Below are 16,130 nucleotides of genomic sequence, written 5' to 3'. Positions count from 1 at the left end.
CCTGGCATAGCCCCAAACGTGCCCCTGCTGCTCCTTTACTAAGCCACAGCTGAGTCTGCCATCTTGTCTGCCATCAATCTCTCCACTGCCACCATGACAAGTACCCCCCCCCCAATGCCTAAAGGAATGCCTCTTCACTTGTAAAGGGGAATTCTCGCCAGTGAACTGGTTAAGCCTGGTTTGGCCAGACCCAGACCCAGATCAGGCTGGTTCATGGGGTATACTTGTAAAGGGGAATCTGGCAAGAATTTTTTTTTTTAATGGTAGAATATAGGGGAGTCACATGTAAGTTGTTCTGAAAAGCAGAATACAAGAGTCATAAATACATTAAAATATTATTAATAATATTAGTGCAGGGCATGAAGGCAACAGCCTTCCACAATTTTCTCTCTCCAGTTCCTTTACTCAGAGGTATACTGCCTCTGGACCTGGAAGCTGCATTTAGCTATTTTTACTACCTTTTATAAAGGGATTTTTAAAAAAATTATCAATTTTCTACTTAAACTATCCACTGTGTATTCCTGCATTTTATTTCTGTTGAACTTATTCTTGTAGTAATTCCAAGACATGGGAACATGCATCTCCAAGTTACCTGATCATAACAAAGATAAAGCAAAATATATTAAGTACAAGCACTGGCAACCAGATCTGCACCACCTATGTCCTAGACTAACAGACTAAAAGGTTAACCTTTCATCTTTTTGCTTGCATGTACAATGCATCTAGGTTCTGTGATCCTCACTAGCAAACAGCTTGTTCATGTACGGTTTTGATCTTACCCCTTTCAATTTTTCTCTTCATGTGGATCTTCTAATTTGGCAGTGTGGAGATGTGCAAAATAAATGTTTCATATATGCTCCAGTTACATGCTTCACGTATTTACTAGGTTCTTTTTTTTAAGATTGCAAGCTGCTTAAACTACATGATAGGGGTTGAAGTTCTAAAGTAATTGAAATATGCTACCTGGCATTTTAAATAATTTTTAATAAGCAGTGTCATTTTTTAAAAAGCAGTGTTGAAATCCTCCACACTGAGACTGAGCCACGTGAACATATTCCACCAAATTGTAAGTTGTGCTCTTATAGTTTTAACATAAAGATTTGTGAAAACTTCCACATTGTTTCCCCAGACATTTAAGTTTTCTACTGAAAACTGGACATCATAGTTATTTATTTATTTATTTATTTATTTATTTATTTATTTATTTATTTTTGCATTTTTATACCGCCTTTCCTTAAAAGATAGCCCCAAGGTGGTTTACAAAAGTTAAAAACATACAATAAAAACATCATGCTAAAAGTATAAAAACATATAAAAACAGGCATAAAACAATACAACAAATTCAGGGCACTTATATGCAAAACAGGTGTGTGCTTTTTGCAAAGGTAGGTTTTTCTACATGATCTGTTTGCATGTTTGCTCACGTACAACATAAGTGTGTGTGTAGTTGCCTATTCATTGCTGTGATTGGTTTCCTATTGCACATAGTGCCAGGCTTTTGCTTATCATTGCTCCCCATCTGTTTGCTGCATAAATTGATATTACTTATCAGTTTTCATCCTCAAAATACTAGCTTGCTTCTGTGATACCTCACCATGAGGTTTTGAAACTCAAACTAAATCTGTTGGCTTTGCATCCTTAGGCTTCGATGGACCAAGTTCAATACTATATCATTTTTTTGCCTTTATCTGTTAATTACATCGGATCCCACTGCTACCACCACATGTGATGCCTCATCATGAGGTTTTGAGATGTTTGTAGCCGAAAAATTAGCCCACTGCCACCACTTGAGAATTCACCCTGATACTTCAAGCATCGTGGTGTAGTGGTTAGAGTGCTGGACTAGGACCCGGGAGACCCGAGTTCAAATCCTCATTTAGCCATGAAACTAGCTGGGTGACTCTGGGCCAGTCACTTCTCTCTCAGCCTAACCTACTTCACAGGGTTGTTGTGAAAGAGAAACTTAAGTATGTAGTACACCGCTCTGGGCTCCTTGGAGGAAGAGTGGGATATAAATGTAAAAATAATAATAATTGACTGTAAAAGATGCCATCCAGGATAAGCAACAACCAAGGATTTATTTTTGTTTGAAATACATGTAATACTTCTCTCCTTTACACAGAGCTATGTATCAAACACATCTATCATCCAGTAACAGTTTCACTCCAACCTTAACTGTCACAGACTCCTTCTTGCCATCTGCATATGGAATTCTCCACTGCCAAATCACCACAGTGCTTCTGCTGCCTCTACTGCATTCAGTACAAAATCTCCACTATAACTCTATACCTTACCACAAACATAAATACAGCACATATTTTCTAACTGAAATTCTAAAACAAACCGAACTACCATTTCACCACAGCCATTGGACACGGTGCCAAGCTGTTTCTAAATAGACCATACTATTTCACTCCTCCTCCATTATGTGCAATTTGTTTAGTGTCATTCAGTCTTCTGTATAAATCATTGCTCTTTGTTTCCTCATCTTCTGTGGAACCACAGAATGCAGCTCTTCGTTGTCTCTGTGTAGTAACCCCAATGGGATCTGCACCGGCACATAGCAACTTTGAAGCTTCTAGAGCGTCAGCCAAGGGATTGCTGTTCACCACTACCTCCTACAACTGAGAGAGAGCCATGCCTAAAAGAATGGAATGAGCATCTTCTCACTCAGTTCTCTTCTAATCTCCACCTGAGCAGTAGTTTCTCAAAAATGCAGAATTGAATCAAAACATAAATATTAGTTGCATCCCTACATGTAAGTACTTTCCAAGACCATTCTCCCATTGAAATTGATGAGAAAACAGTCCTATTAAACAGTTATTTGCCAAAATAGTCTGAATTTTGCTTCTCCTCTCTCTCCCCCCTCCCCTCTCCTCCCCTCCCCTCCCCTTCTCTTCTCTGTGACAGCTTCTTTGGAAACCTAGAAAGGACTCCTGAAAGTAGAGTTTCCATTTTTCTATTTTACTAGGGAATATTGTAGTCTGTTCATCCATCACAATCATTCTGCTAAGGAAGGTATCTTACAGCATGGCTCATCTCCTACTCCATTCTGCTCATAAAAGATAGACATTTGAACTCTGTAAATTTGTATGGCTCATAAAAGTGAAAGACTGATAATGCCACTTAAGGACAGACATACTGTGAGTATTCACTGAATAGGCTTCCTGCCTTATATTCTGGAATTTGTCATACAATGAATTATATACTCAAGGCTTCACAAATGCCAACAGCTTATTTAACTCCTAAGTAGATACCCTACTGTCTCTTTTGTTAGCTGCTGAGATAGATTCTTTTACTACTGAAAGCTTGTGCATGTAGAAATTGTATTGGTTACTACATTGGTGTTACTCTGATGTTTCGCACAGGAAAAAAAATGCATATAGGTTGAAGTGTGCACACACATTCCTAAACATCCAGTTGTCTAGGATCTTCATTATGTGTCTCTGGGATGGTGTAGTGGCTGTTCTCTCCTTCTAACCAACTCAAATCTCTTGTTCTGGAAGTAAAGAGGCTGCCATGAGAGGATGCATGCATAGATCTAAAGATATCATCGGGGATTCCAGAATGGTTCATACTTTTCAGTGTTGCTTTAGAGTTTTCTGTTTGAAGAAGCTCCTTCTCCATGAGGCTGATTGAATCTGCAATGTAGGATGAGAAATCCTCCCTGAAGTCAGTGTACTCAGATTCTGTGCTTGCATTATGTTGTCGGGTTTGATCAGGAAATAAGACTGTGTTGAAAAGCTCATTTGGCCATGACTGCACTGTATTAATAGTAGGGGAGTAGGAATATATCCCTACTTTCTTTTATTGCTGCAGGTGGGAAAGTAAAGGACTTTCTTTTGCTCTTGTGTCATTTGAGGATAAACCGGGCACCCTGGTTTCCAACTCAGCATATTCCCTGTCAAAATATACCTCTCCAATAATCTACCTCTGTGTGTCAGTTGCTGGGAAGCAAAAACAGGAGAGGACTATGTACCTACATGTTTGCTTCTGTACTTCCCAAAGGCATTTGCTTGGTCACTGGGGGGACCAAGGATGCTGGACTAGTTAGGCCTTTGGTCTGCTCCAAAAGGGCTCATCTTAGTTTAGGTTTAGGTTTAGTTTGACTGCTCCATCTGCCCTCTGCAGGGGTGGTGGGCCAATTAGGATGGTCTGCCTCAGGAAGCTTATGGATCTGCTTGGATTCCAAATGGCCCTCGGGGAGTTTCCAGTGTCCAGAGCTGATGACTCTGTCGAGGCCCTGGTTGATCTCTGGAATGGAGAGATGGCCCTGGCTGTTGACATGGTTGCTCCTAAACGCCCTCTCTGGCTTGGTGGAGTCCAATCTGCTCCTTGATTTTCCTCGGAGCTTAGGGCAATGAAACAACTTGGGCGACAGCTGGAATGACACTGGAGGAAGAGACATGATGAATCTGACCGAACACGGGCTAGAGCCCATTTTAGGGACTACTCCATGGCGGTGGGGGTGGCGAAGAAATGCTTTATCTCCACCTCCATTGCATTGGCTCAGTGCAGACCACTGGAGCTGTTCCGTGTAGCAAAGACATTGCTGCACTAATCCCCCCAGGTAATGGGGAAGAAATCATCGATAGCCTGCTGTGATCAGTTTGCGTGTCACTTTGCAAATAAAGTCGCTCACATCCATGCTGATTTGGACTCCAGAGTTTTGGCAGTTCTGGCAGACGTGCCTCTGGTACCATCTGGTTCTGTTGTGTTGGATTCTTTTCAGTTGGTGCAGCCTGAGGATGTGGACAAGGTCCTGGGCAGTGTGCGGGTGACATCGTGTGCTCCTGACCCTTGCTCCTCATGGCTAATAAAAGCTGCCCTTTTGGGGCAAGGTGATAGAGCATGTGGTGGTGTCCCAGCTGCAGAGGGTCTTGGATGATATGGATTATCTGGACGCTTTTCAATCTGGCTTCCGCCCTGGATATGGGACTGAGACTGCCTTGGTCGCTCTAGTGGATTACCTACACCGGGATCTAGACAGGGGGAGTACATCTCTGTTGGTTCTGCTGGACCTCTTGGCGGCTTTCGATACCATTGACCATGGTATCCTTCTGGGCTGCTTCTTGAGTATGGGAATCGGAGGCACTGCATTGCAGTAGTTCTGGTCCTTTCTTGGGGGGAGGATCCAGAAGGTGGTGCTGGGGGACTACTGCTCGGCTCCATGGCCATTGGCCTGTGGGGTCCCGCAGGGTTCGGTCTTGTCTCCCATGCAGTTTAATATTTATGTGAAACCACTGAGAGAAGTCATCCGGGGATGCGGTGGATGTCCTGAATCGGGGACTGGAGGCCATTATGGGGCCTGAGGAGTGAATGGCCACTGGGAGAGCATTCCAACATCTGGAGGCAACAACAGAGAAGGCCCTGTCCCGAGTGCACAACAGATGAGCCTCCTTCATTGTAGGCACCCGGAGCAGAGCCCCCTCAGATGACCTTGTCAAGTGGGCAGCAACCCTTGGGAGCAGGCAGTCCTTCAGATACCCTGGGCCCAAACTGTTAAGGGCTTTAAAGGTCAAAACCAGCACCTTGAATTGGACCTTGAATTGGACCCGGAAACTGGTAGCCAATGCAGCTCTTTCAGGATGGGTGTGATGTGCTCCCACTGGGCAGTTCTGGACAAAACCCTAGCTGCTGCGTTTTGCACTAACTGCAGTTTCCGGATATTCTTCAAGGGCAGCCCCACGTAGAGCACATTACAGTAATCCAGCCGTGACGTGACTAAGGCGTGGGTAACTGGCCAGATCTGCCTTCTCGAGAAAGGGATGCAGCTGGCGCACTAGCCGAAGTCGTGCAAAGGCACCCCTGGCCACCACCTCCACCTGAGCTTCCAAAAGCAGAGCCGGGTCCAGTAGTACCCCCAAGCTGCGTACTTGCTCCTTCAAGGGGAGTGCAACCCCATCCAGAACCGTAAAATCTCATCCCGATTGGCTCTCCTACTGACCAACATTACCTCCATCTTGTCCGGATTCAATTTCAGTTTATTAGCCCACATCCAGCCCCCAATTCAGGACATCCACCGCCTCCCTAGGATCAGATGACAAGGAGAGATAGAGCTGAGTGTCATCTGCATATTGCTGACAACTCAGTCCAGGTCCCCGGATGACCTTTCCCAGCGGTTTCATGTAGATGTTAAACAGCATGGGGGACAAGACTGAACCCTGCGGGACCCCACAGGCCAATGGCCACGGAGCTGAGCAGTAGTCCCCCAGCACTGCCTTCTGAATCCTCCCTCCAAGAAAGGACCGGAACCACTGCAACACAGTACCTCCAATTCCCATACTCGAGAAGCGGCCCAGAAGGATACCATGGTCGATGGTATCGAAATCCGCTGAGAGGTCCTGCAGAACCAACAGGGATGCACTCCCCCTGTCCAGTTCCCGGCGTAGGTTATCCACTAGAGTGACCAAAGCAGTCTCAGTCCCATACCTGGGGCAGAAGCCAGATTGAAAAGGGTCCAGATAATCCGTATCATCCAAGACCCTCTGCAGCTGGGACACCACCACACGCTCTATCACCTTGCCCAAGAAGGGAGGTTAGAGACTGGTCTATAGTTGCCCAGGTTGGAGGGATCAAGGGAGGGCTTTTTTAATAGTGGTCTTACCACCGCCTCCTTGAGGCACGGTGGCATCCTGCCCTCCCTTAATAAGGCATTAATAGTCACCTCCAACCATCTACCTGTACCCTCCCTGGCAGCTTTTATTAGCCATGAAGGGCAAGGGTCAAGAGCACACGATGTCGCGCGCACACTGCCCAGGATCTTGTCCACATCCTCAGGCCACACCAACTGAAAAGAATCCAACACAACGGGACCAGATGATACCAGGGGCACGTCTGCCGGAACTGCCAAAACTCTGGAATCCAAATCGGCACGGATGCGAGTGACTTTATCTGCAAAGTGGCAAGCAAACTGATTGCAGCGAGCTGTGGATGATTCCTTCCCCATTACCTGGGGGGATGCATGGAGCAGTGTTTTTACCACACAAAACAGCTCTGTTTGTCTGCACTGAACAGATGCAATGGAGGCAGAGAAAAAACGTTTCTTCATCACCCCCACGGCATAGTCCCTAAAATGGGCTCTAGCCTGTGTTCGGTCGGATTCGTCACGACTCTTCCTCCAGCGTCGTTCCAGCTGTCGTCCAAGTTGTTTCATTGCCCTAAGCTCCGAGGAAAATCAAGGAGCAGATCGGACTCCACCAAGCCAGAGAGGGCATTTAGGAGCAACTATGTCAACAGCCCGGGCTGTCTCTCCATTCCAGAGATCGACCAGGTCCTCAACAGAATCACCAGCTCTGGACACTGGAAACTCCCCAAGGGCCATCTGGAATCCAAGCAGATCCATAAGCCTCCTGGGGTGGACCATCCTAATCGGCTCACCACCCCTGCAGAGGGCAGACGGAGCAGTCAAACTAAACCCCACCAGATGTTGATCTGTCCATGACAAGGGAGTGGTCTCAGATTCCCCCACCTCCAGATCATTTATTTCCCGGTTGGCAAAAACCAGATCCAGAGTATGTCCCGCCATGTGGGTACGGCCCGATACCAACTAAGACAGGCCCATGGTTGCCATGGAGGCCATGAAATCCTGAGCCGCACCCACTAGGGGGGTCTCAGCGTGGACATTGAAATCCCCCAAAACAATAAGCCTGTGGAAACCCAAGGCCACCTCCGAGACCACCCCCGCCAGCTCAGGTAGGGAGACTGAAGTGCAACAGGGTGGTCTGTGCACCAGCAGAATCCCCAGCCTATCTCGGAGGCCCACCCTCAAGGACAATAACTCAAAATTCTGAGATTGCCTGACCAGGCATCTGGATACGGGGAGGATCTCTCAATAGATGACCGCAAAGTCCCCTCCCTGACCCTCCAGGCGGGGCTGTTGCACGATCTGGAAACCTGGAGGACAGAGCTGAGAGAGACCAACCTTGCCCAGCACATACAACTGGGTCTCCGTCACACATACCAGGTCAGCATGTTCATCCATCAGATCGTGGATGAGAGATGTTTTAGCATTAACTGACCTGGCATTCAGCAGCAGTGCCCTAATCATCAAGGGAGTGTTCTCAGAGCTCCCTGGGGTCAGAGGGTTGGGAGAGGAGCTGGAAAAAGGAACAGGCCTCAATTGCCTGGACCGTTTCCCCCTGTAACGGCCTGCCCAACTCCCACCGCCATACCTCCCTCTGCCCGCTACCTGTGATATTGCTGCCCCCACTCCATCCCCATTTTTCCACCCTCCCAGACACATCTCCTCAGACTAACCACCACAGCTCCTCGGCTTAATAAAAAACCAAATCCAGACTCAACTCTTGCTGACTTCTTGGTAATAGGAAGGAAGGTCTTCTGAGACCCCGGCAGCTCGCTCCACGGCTGAGAGCCTCAAGGGCGCGAGCCTCTTGGCACGAGCCGGAGAGCCACAAGGGCCTATATAGGAACAGAGCCCCAGCAGCAGCAGCCCAGAGGAGATCCAACACACCTGGAGGAAAGGTGGGGCAGAGGCAAAAACAGCACAGTCAGTGCCCCACCCAAGCTGCTCCCTTCTTATTCCCCCAATCAATATGATTGTCTCTGCTGCTGCTCTTTGTACTTTGTATTTTGTATTGTTTTTATACTTGTGTTTTAAACTTTTAATCAGATTTGTCTTATATTTTTAGCTTAATATTTTAACTGTGTCATTTTTATAATCTTGTTTTTAAATTTTGCTGTAAACCACCTTGGAATCGTTTTAATGAAAGGCAGTATATAAATTTAACAATATAAATAAATAAATAAATAAATAAATAAATAAATATTGTGATGAACAGGGTCAGGGGTGTATCTAGGGTGGGGCAGGCAGGGCAAGTGCCCCAGGCGCCACTTGAAGGGGGCGCCATTTTTTAAAATTAAAAAATTAAAAAATGGCCACTGAAATGGTCATCACACATGCTCATATGGCATCAGTGAGGCCCTAGGCCATGCCAGGTCTCACAGAGGCCATTTGAGCATGCATGGTGGCCATTTTGTTTTCACCTGCCATTTTTTTTTAAAAAAAAACCAGCTATTTTTAAAAATGGCCACCACACATGCTCAAATGGTCCCTGCGAGGCCCTAGAGGCCAGTGGGGGTGGGGGGTGGAACTTTTGCAGACCCCACCCCAGCCTTTAGGAAGACCCCCAAAGGGGCTACAGGTATTTTTCTTAATTTAATATAAGTCACTGTGAACACGTTCAGTGTGGCACTACGTACAGTGAATCAGGGCTTGTGAATACTGAGCTGAAACTTATGAGCTAGGATTGTATTCATTTGTTCTTACTTTGCTTATTGTGATAAGTGAGTTAAATGTGATGTCTTAATAATATGGCTATTAATGGTGAGTTTGTCTTTGAATCAGTGTGAAATCCTTAGTATTAAGGCCCACTGGGAGTTTCTTGCTCTCTTTCTCTCATTTTAACTGTCTTTCTGAAATACTAGAATATTTTCCAAGCAGTGACACAGTTTACTCTGCATATCCTTTAATTATTTTCAGAGTATCTGGGAAAAGTCACATTCTCCATTTATTTTTAAAACTTATATAATAGCTACAATGCATAGTAGAGAGTTAGAGAGGCACTTCTGTTTAGTTTTCCAAGTATACCTCCACATAGTATTTGGGCATTTCATGAGCTCAAGCATACTGAAATTTGTAGTTTTCCAGCATTTTTTGGTCTGGCTACATCCACTGCTAAATAGTTTTTGAAATATTAAAAGATTAATGAGCTTGACTTGTATTTTTGAGCTGATATTATGGTAAAGTTATCTGAAAGATGGGTGTCAAATGTTTGGCAGGGGGCGCAATTTCAGTGCTTGCCCTAGGCGCTATTTTCCCTAGATACGCCTCTGAACAGGGTTGATCAATGGGAGCACAGTGCAACCAGGGAGAGGGGCAGTCATTGGGTAATTAATATATTGTTCTATGATTTGTTTTAGCTTCTCAAGGCTCTAGCAGGCACCAAAACATAAATAATTCAAAGCAAATCAATTAAATAACACAAATCAAAATGATTTTATGTCCAAATTTTACTCTTCCTAGATTAGATTTTTCAAAGGTCTTTGAAGAGTTCCTTACAGGTGGCCCTCATTATCTGTGGTCCCAGCACCTGTGGTTTCACATACCCATGGTCGATCCATGTACACTCGGCCTAGTTATCCGTGGTTCTAAAAATAATTGAAATTTGCCTATCCGTGGTTCCTAGGTGGCCAGAAATTACCTCCAAGGTCATTTCCGGCCACCATTTTGCTGAATGGAGCCATTTTGTGGCTCTTTGTTGAAAAAATGTTCTGGTGATTTTTCATGGAAAATTGGTGGAATTTGGGTTTGTTGTGGGCATTGCTGAATATCTGGAGACCTGGAGAGCATGGTGCATTATTTTATTGCTTTTATTCCTGCCTTTAAAGCCTTTTTTGACCTCCAGGAACCTAACACTCCTATTCCCATTCACTCAAGGTCTTTTTATCCCTGGTTTCATTATCCATTGTTGTAGGCAAGAACAGAACCCCCACAGATAATGAGGGCCACCTGTATTTACATTGTTTTTCACACCATATTTTCCAAAGCATGAACACTTGTTTGGTTGGTCACTGTGAAAGGACAAGAATAACATGTAACAATAACATATGTATAAAATCAACCATATAAGGACAACCAGGTGGAGAAAGTGCGACAAAGAAGCTCTTCTCATGAGCGAGCAAAACTGGGCTAAGGGAGCCTAGTCTGGTTTTGCTTGTTTGTGAGAACCAGCAGGCTTGAGGTAAGCCCGGTGGCTGCAGGACGGTAAGCCCGTCTACATGGCCAACCCCTTGAATGAGGTTAATGGAGCGAGTGCTCCGTTAACCTCGTTAAATTGATTGTGCGTCAGCTGCGGCTGCTCACAGCTGCGACGGACACACTCAGGGGTGAAGGGATCCCAGAAATGCACCACACACTCACACGGTGCATTACTAGGGCTCTGGGGGAGGGCGAGGCTCTGGGGGCAGGCCATGATTGGATGCAGGAGTGCCGGCCACAAGCCACTGCTCATCTGGGTGGGTGATCCACCTGGATGATCCACCCACTCAGAGCCCAAAGGAGGATCATCTGTGCGGAGGTTAGTGCTTTCGGTCTGCCTCCCTGCAAAAGAAGGTAGCCCTTCCCACTTGATCGTGGGAAGAGCTTCAGTGTGTCAGACTTCATTTGTGTCTGTTCCTGATACCTATTAATGTCTTTGTACTTATATCTTTGTCAGCTCATTTCCCCATAAATATATTATCTTGTATTTCATCCCATTGAAATAAAGCCAAAGCTCCATAACCATATTCCACATGTTTAAAGAAACTAAAAGGTGTTATTTTAAAGTACTTTTCACTTTCCTCTCCGAAGAATTATTTTCATTACAACTAAAGATGTGGATTACACAACACAGATCAATGCAGTGACTATAATTAGATAGTTTGAGACTTTCTAATTACATGTTCCAGAGAGGTGACAAAAGTCAAATATTGAACTGCCGCATATTAATTAGACACTTTCTCCTGAAATATAATATATTCAGAAAGAAGAGTGTACAATTACCATAATTTAAAAGATTTTTATTAGAAAGGTTAATATTGTCTTGTAAACAGGAATGTAATTTGCATTTTTCATTATAACATATTTCACATTGCAAATAAGTTTATTAAGTGATTTGAAGGTCATGGTCATAATCCAGAGAATTTGTCCTGCATTCAGTAACAAGTTTTCCATATGTGGAAATGTTGTTTTTCCTCATGCAGGCAGCTTGTGCATGAACATTCTGTGAAGAAACTCAGACTGCATTCAGAGAATCTGTCCCAAAATGCAAGCTATTTCACAATTGTCGGAGCATGAAAAAAGTACAAATGGTGTATTCTCTGTTGACAACTGGTCTAAAGTGTAAGCTTGGGGGTTCCTGACTGAATCCTGCCTTAACCATGAATTCACTTGGTGATCTTAAGCAAGCTGCTAGCTCCCACTCAGCCCCAACCACCCCCTATCTGCAAATACTTAGCATTTTGATGATTTATTAGAGTGTTTAAAGCATTCCACAGATACTGTCATAATATAACATCTCTGGAAGGTAAGTCTGTATTATAAAAGTTTGCAGTCATGATCGCTAACTGGCCTACTCTTTTGTTAGGAAGATTACTAATAGTTCAGGAGGCTGGTTGGTGTTTCTTAAGATGAGCTAATGGTTGAGACAGTATCCAGAAGGGGGCAGTCATAACAGTCTTGTAAGATAGCAGCAAAGGTGGCGCCAGAGGCAGGGCAAGTGGGGGCAAGCACCCCCTGAGACAAATAGTTTGCCTCCCACCTACACCCCCATTTCTGTTTCAGAAATCTAACATGTGGGATACAGCTTCCTCACTCAGAAATGTATGTTCATTTATTCTATTTATTTGCCTCTTCTGGTTCCCCACCCTAGTGCCACCACTAGATGGCATGTATCCTGTATCCTTTGTCTGATGGGAGGAGCTGATGTGAGAGTGTAGGACAACATCCTCCCCGCCACCAGCAGCACATAGTGTGTGTATGTGGACAGTGAAAAGAAACAGTGGACAGGAAGCTTCTGGGGAAGAGGGAGAAACAGACGGTTGGAGATTCCAGAACAGAGACACTGGTCAGAAAGTTACCCCAGGGTGCAGGGCCACTCTCTGTGAACTGACGTCACCTGCTCTGCAATTTCAGCTCTGTCCAATGCCCAACTTGTATATTGGTAAATAAACCAAATATTATAACACCATATAAGCCTCTAGGAATCTTTCATCCAAAGGACACCCTGAAACATTTCACTACTCAAGAGAAGTAGGAAGTGAGCAACTAACACTACAGTGGTCCCTCGACTTACGAAGATAATCCGTTCCGAACGCACGTTCGTAGGTCGAAATTTTCGTAAGTCGAAAAGCGCATCCACGGAGGTCCGGAAACATTCGTAAGTCGAGGAAACCGCATCTAAAAATTCGTAGGTCGAGGAAGCCGCATCTAAACCGGCAACGACTTCCGGTATTTTTTGTCGTTCGTAAGTCGAAATCTTCGGATGTCGAGTACTTCGTAAGTCGAGGGACCACTGTATTATTATCCCTATATTGTAGATGGAAAGCTGAAGCTGGGAGAGAGTCATTTGCCAAAGAGGCCACCCAGTCTGTTCATAGAAGAGCTGAGATTGAGATCTGGACCCTCCTGGTTGACAGCTCCATTGCTTAACCACTCTGACCCCTAATAATGATAGTGCTACAGTCTTGTGCACATTGCTCTCTGAACTGTGGCCCAGTTAAGTTAATTTGTTGATAGGAATTTATTGCACAATCTAAAGCTCTGGTCTACAAAGTACTCTTATCAGTCTATTCATTTAGAAAAAACAAGTGGAAAATGTTGCAGAGCAGCTTGCAGGGAACATTAAATGTGAATCAATGAAAAGACACGTGGACTGGCTTTCTTGAGGTTTAGTTTTTGATGCAAAAGTTACCAATTCAGGAGGGGAAAGGGGCCATGAATGGAATGGGGAGACAGAGGAAATGCTAGGGATTTGCATTTCATTTCAGATACAAAACGTTTTGTGCACAAAACAGGCCATTTCGGCTGTTTTGTAGACAAAACAAAACACCCAGTGCTCAAAACAGAACATTGTAGCCAAAACAAAACATCCATGTTACGGATACAAAACATTTTGTTGTTTCGGCTGTTTTGGAATTCCATTTTGAAATCGCTCGCTATTCCTTTTAAGGAAATCTAAGGGTAAAATTTACCCTCATTGGCCAGTGGGGCAGTGTGCACACTGCGTGGGACAGTGTGCATTTCACTGTTGTTGTTTCACACTGTTGTGTGTAGATCAATTGCATTTCTGCGGGGGGGTGGGGGGGTGGATGTGCATGACCTTTGGAAATCTGCCTGGTTCTTTGCAAACCTCTGCTGTTGTTGATGTGTGATGGTGATGTTAATTGGGGTGGATTCAGGGCAGAAAGGGGGCTTTGGGGGCAGAAGAGTGGGTCAGGTGGTAGCGCCCCAATGGGTGCCTGCTGCCACCCAGATTCCAAAGGAATTGGAAAAAGGGCTGATTTTTAAAAGAATTTCTGAAGTTTACATGTCTTTGGGGCAAATTTGGGGCAGAAAGGGGGTCTGAGGGGCAAAACAGTGGGTTGGGTTGCCCCAAGGAGTGCCTGCCACAACCCAGATTCCAAAGGAATAGGGCAAAGGGATGATTTCTTAGGAATTGTTGGAGTTTATGCATCTTTAAGGTTTTCCCCCATAGGGAATAATGGAGGTTTCAGCAGACCCATAACTCCACCTGGGGGGGGGCACTGGGGTAGCCGGGAGTGAGTGGTGTTGTAGTGCACATAGGGTGCCAACCATCGTCATGGGTTGCTAACCCATGGGGTGCTGAGTTCTGTTGTTTCTGAGGTGTTATGAGTGTAGATTCTCTGGTAGCATATGAGATTTTCAGCAACAATCCATGAATCCATTCTCATTTGCTACCAGAGAATCTACACTCAAAACATCTCAAAAACAACATAACCCAGTTCCCCATGGGTTAGCAACCCATGGGGGTGGTTGGCACCCTCTATGCTCTACACCACCACTCGCTCTGGGCCACCCTGGTGCTCCCCAAGTGCAGTTATGGGGCTGCTGAAACCTCCATCATTCCCTATGGGGAAGAACCTTAAAGATGCGTAAACTCCATTAAATCTTTACAAATCAGCCCTCTGCCCAATTCCTTTGAAATAATTCTGGCAGCTTCCTTACCCCCACTGGGCACTACCACCCACTCAACTCTGCTCTGGGCCACCCCTTTCCACCTGATGTGAAGCTATACTTTTGCTGAAACCTCCATTATTCCCTATGGGAAAATCTTAAACTTCAAAAATTCACCAAAAATCAGCCCTTTGCCCAGTTCCTCTGAAATGTGGGTGGTAGTTTCCACCCATTGGGCACTACCACTCCCACCCACTAGTTTTGCCCTGGGGCCGTTTTTTAAAACCCAAAACGTTTTAGATTCGGATTTTGCAATTTCGAACAAAGAACAAAATTGGGGTGTTTCGGATTGGCTGATTTTGAACAAAGAACAAAATGGGAGTGTTTCGGATTTGGGCCAAAAACAAAACAGAAAAAAACCCAAAACGCACAACCTTAGGAAATGCATCCCCCTTGTTCAGTCTGACACTCCTATTCTTGCTGCACTGTGCTGATGGTTTCGTTGGCTACCAGCACTGCACAGCAAGACTTTGATCCTAGTTATGCATCATTTTTAATTGAAATTCCTCCTGTGCTGCTAAGCTTCCACTTATGAACTGTATGCAATCTGATGATAACCAGACAAATGAGTTTCTAGTCTCAGTTACCAGTCAACTTACTCTGTAACAAAACAAAACAAACCACTATTCTTATACTGCCCCTTTATTTTTATGTTTTTGTATCCATTTTTGTCCTTCATGTACAGCAAGCATTTAGTTTATTAATCCAACCTTTCTTGTCCTGGCCTCTGCTGATGGCTTTTGCAAACTCTGTTTAGTTTCTAATTTATAATGTCTGCTCTTGTGTTCATGCCCTGACATCTTGATTTGTGATGTGCTAAAACCTGTATACACCTTTTGCTAATGTATGAACTCACCTCTCTGTCTTGGCCCTGTTTTTCCAAACCACAGGCAATAAATCCTTGGTGGTTGTTTATCCGGGGTGGCATTGTTTTCTGTCAGTTCCCACATGAAGATAGAAGGATTGTTGTGCCAAGACAACATGGCTACCCTGAGATGCTTGAGGGCTCAGCGAGAGGGCTGAAAGTTCCCTCAAGTGGCGGCAGCAGTTGATTATCCAGCTATAAACATCTCAAAACCACAAGATGAGGTGTCATACATTACACTAGAATATTCTATAAAATTTAATTACAACTGACCTACTAAGTAGTAAATGACTTTGCCCAGATTACTAATAGGTTGATTAATGTTTTGACACTATCTATCTAAATTAATAGGTAATTAGTAATTTAACTACCAAAACTAATAGGTAATTCATTTCATTAAATAATACTAAGTGTATATATAAATGAAACATACAGAAAATCCTATCTATAATATCTGTAAACATAATTCTTAGCAAAGCTAACCATAAAGCTAACAAATTAAAATATAAA

General features: G+C 44.4%; 1 long non-coding RNA gene across 1 annotated transcript; it reads left to right on the top strand.

The window, feature by feature from the left end:
• The first annotated feature begins 2,764 nt into the window (after positions 1–2,764).
• Positions 2,765–13,762, top strand: LOC128327878 (uncharacterized). Its single transcript, XR_008308851.1, has 3 exons — positions 2,765–3,143; positions 11,764–11,902; positions 12,432–13,762. It is a non-coding gene; the product is annotated as an uncharacterized LOC128327878 (long non-coding RNA).
• Positions 13,763–16,130: the final 2,368 nt, after the last annotated feature.

Source organism: Hemicordylus capensis, chromosome 5 (genome assembly GCF_027244095.1).
Source record: "Hemicordylus capensis ecotype Gifberg chromosome 5, rHemCap1.1.pri, whole genome shotgun sequence".
Taxonomy (NCBI): domain Eukaryota; kingdom Metazoa; phylum Chordata; class Lepidosauria; order Squamata; family Cordylidae; genus Hemicordylus; species Hemicordylus capensis.
This window is presented reverse-complemented; position numbering and strand designations above follow the sequence as displayed.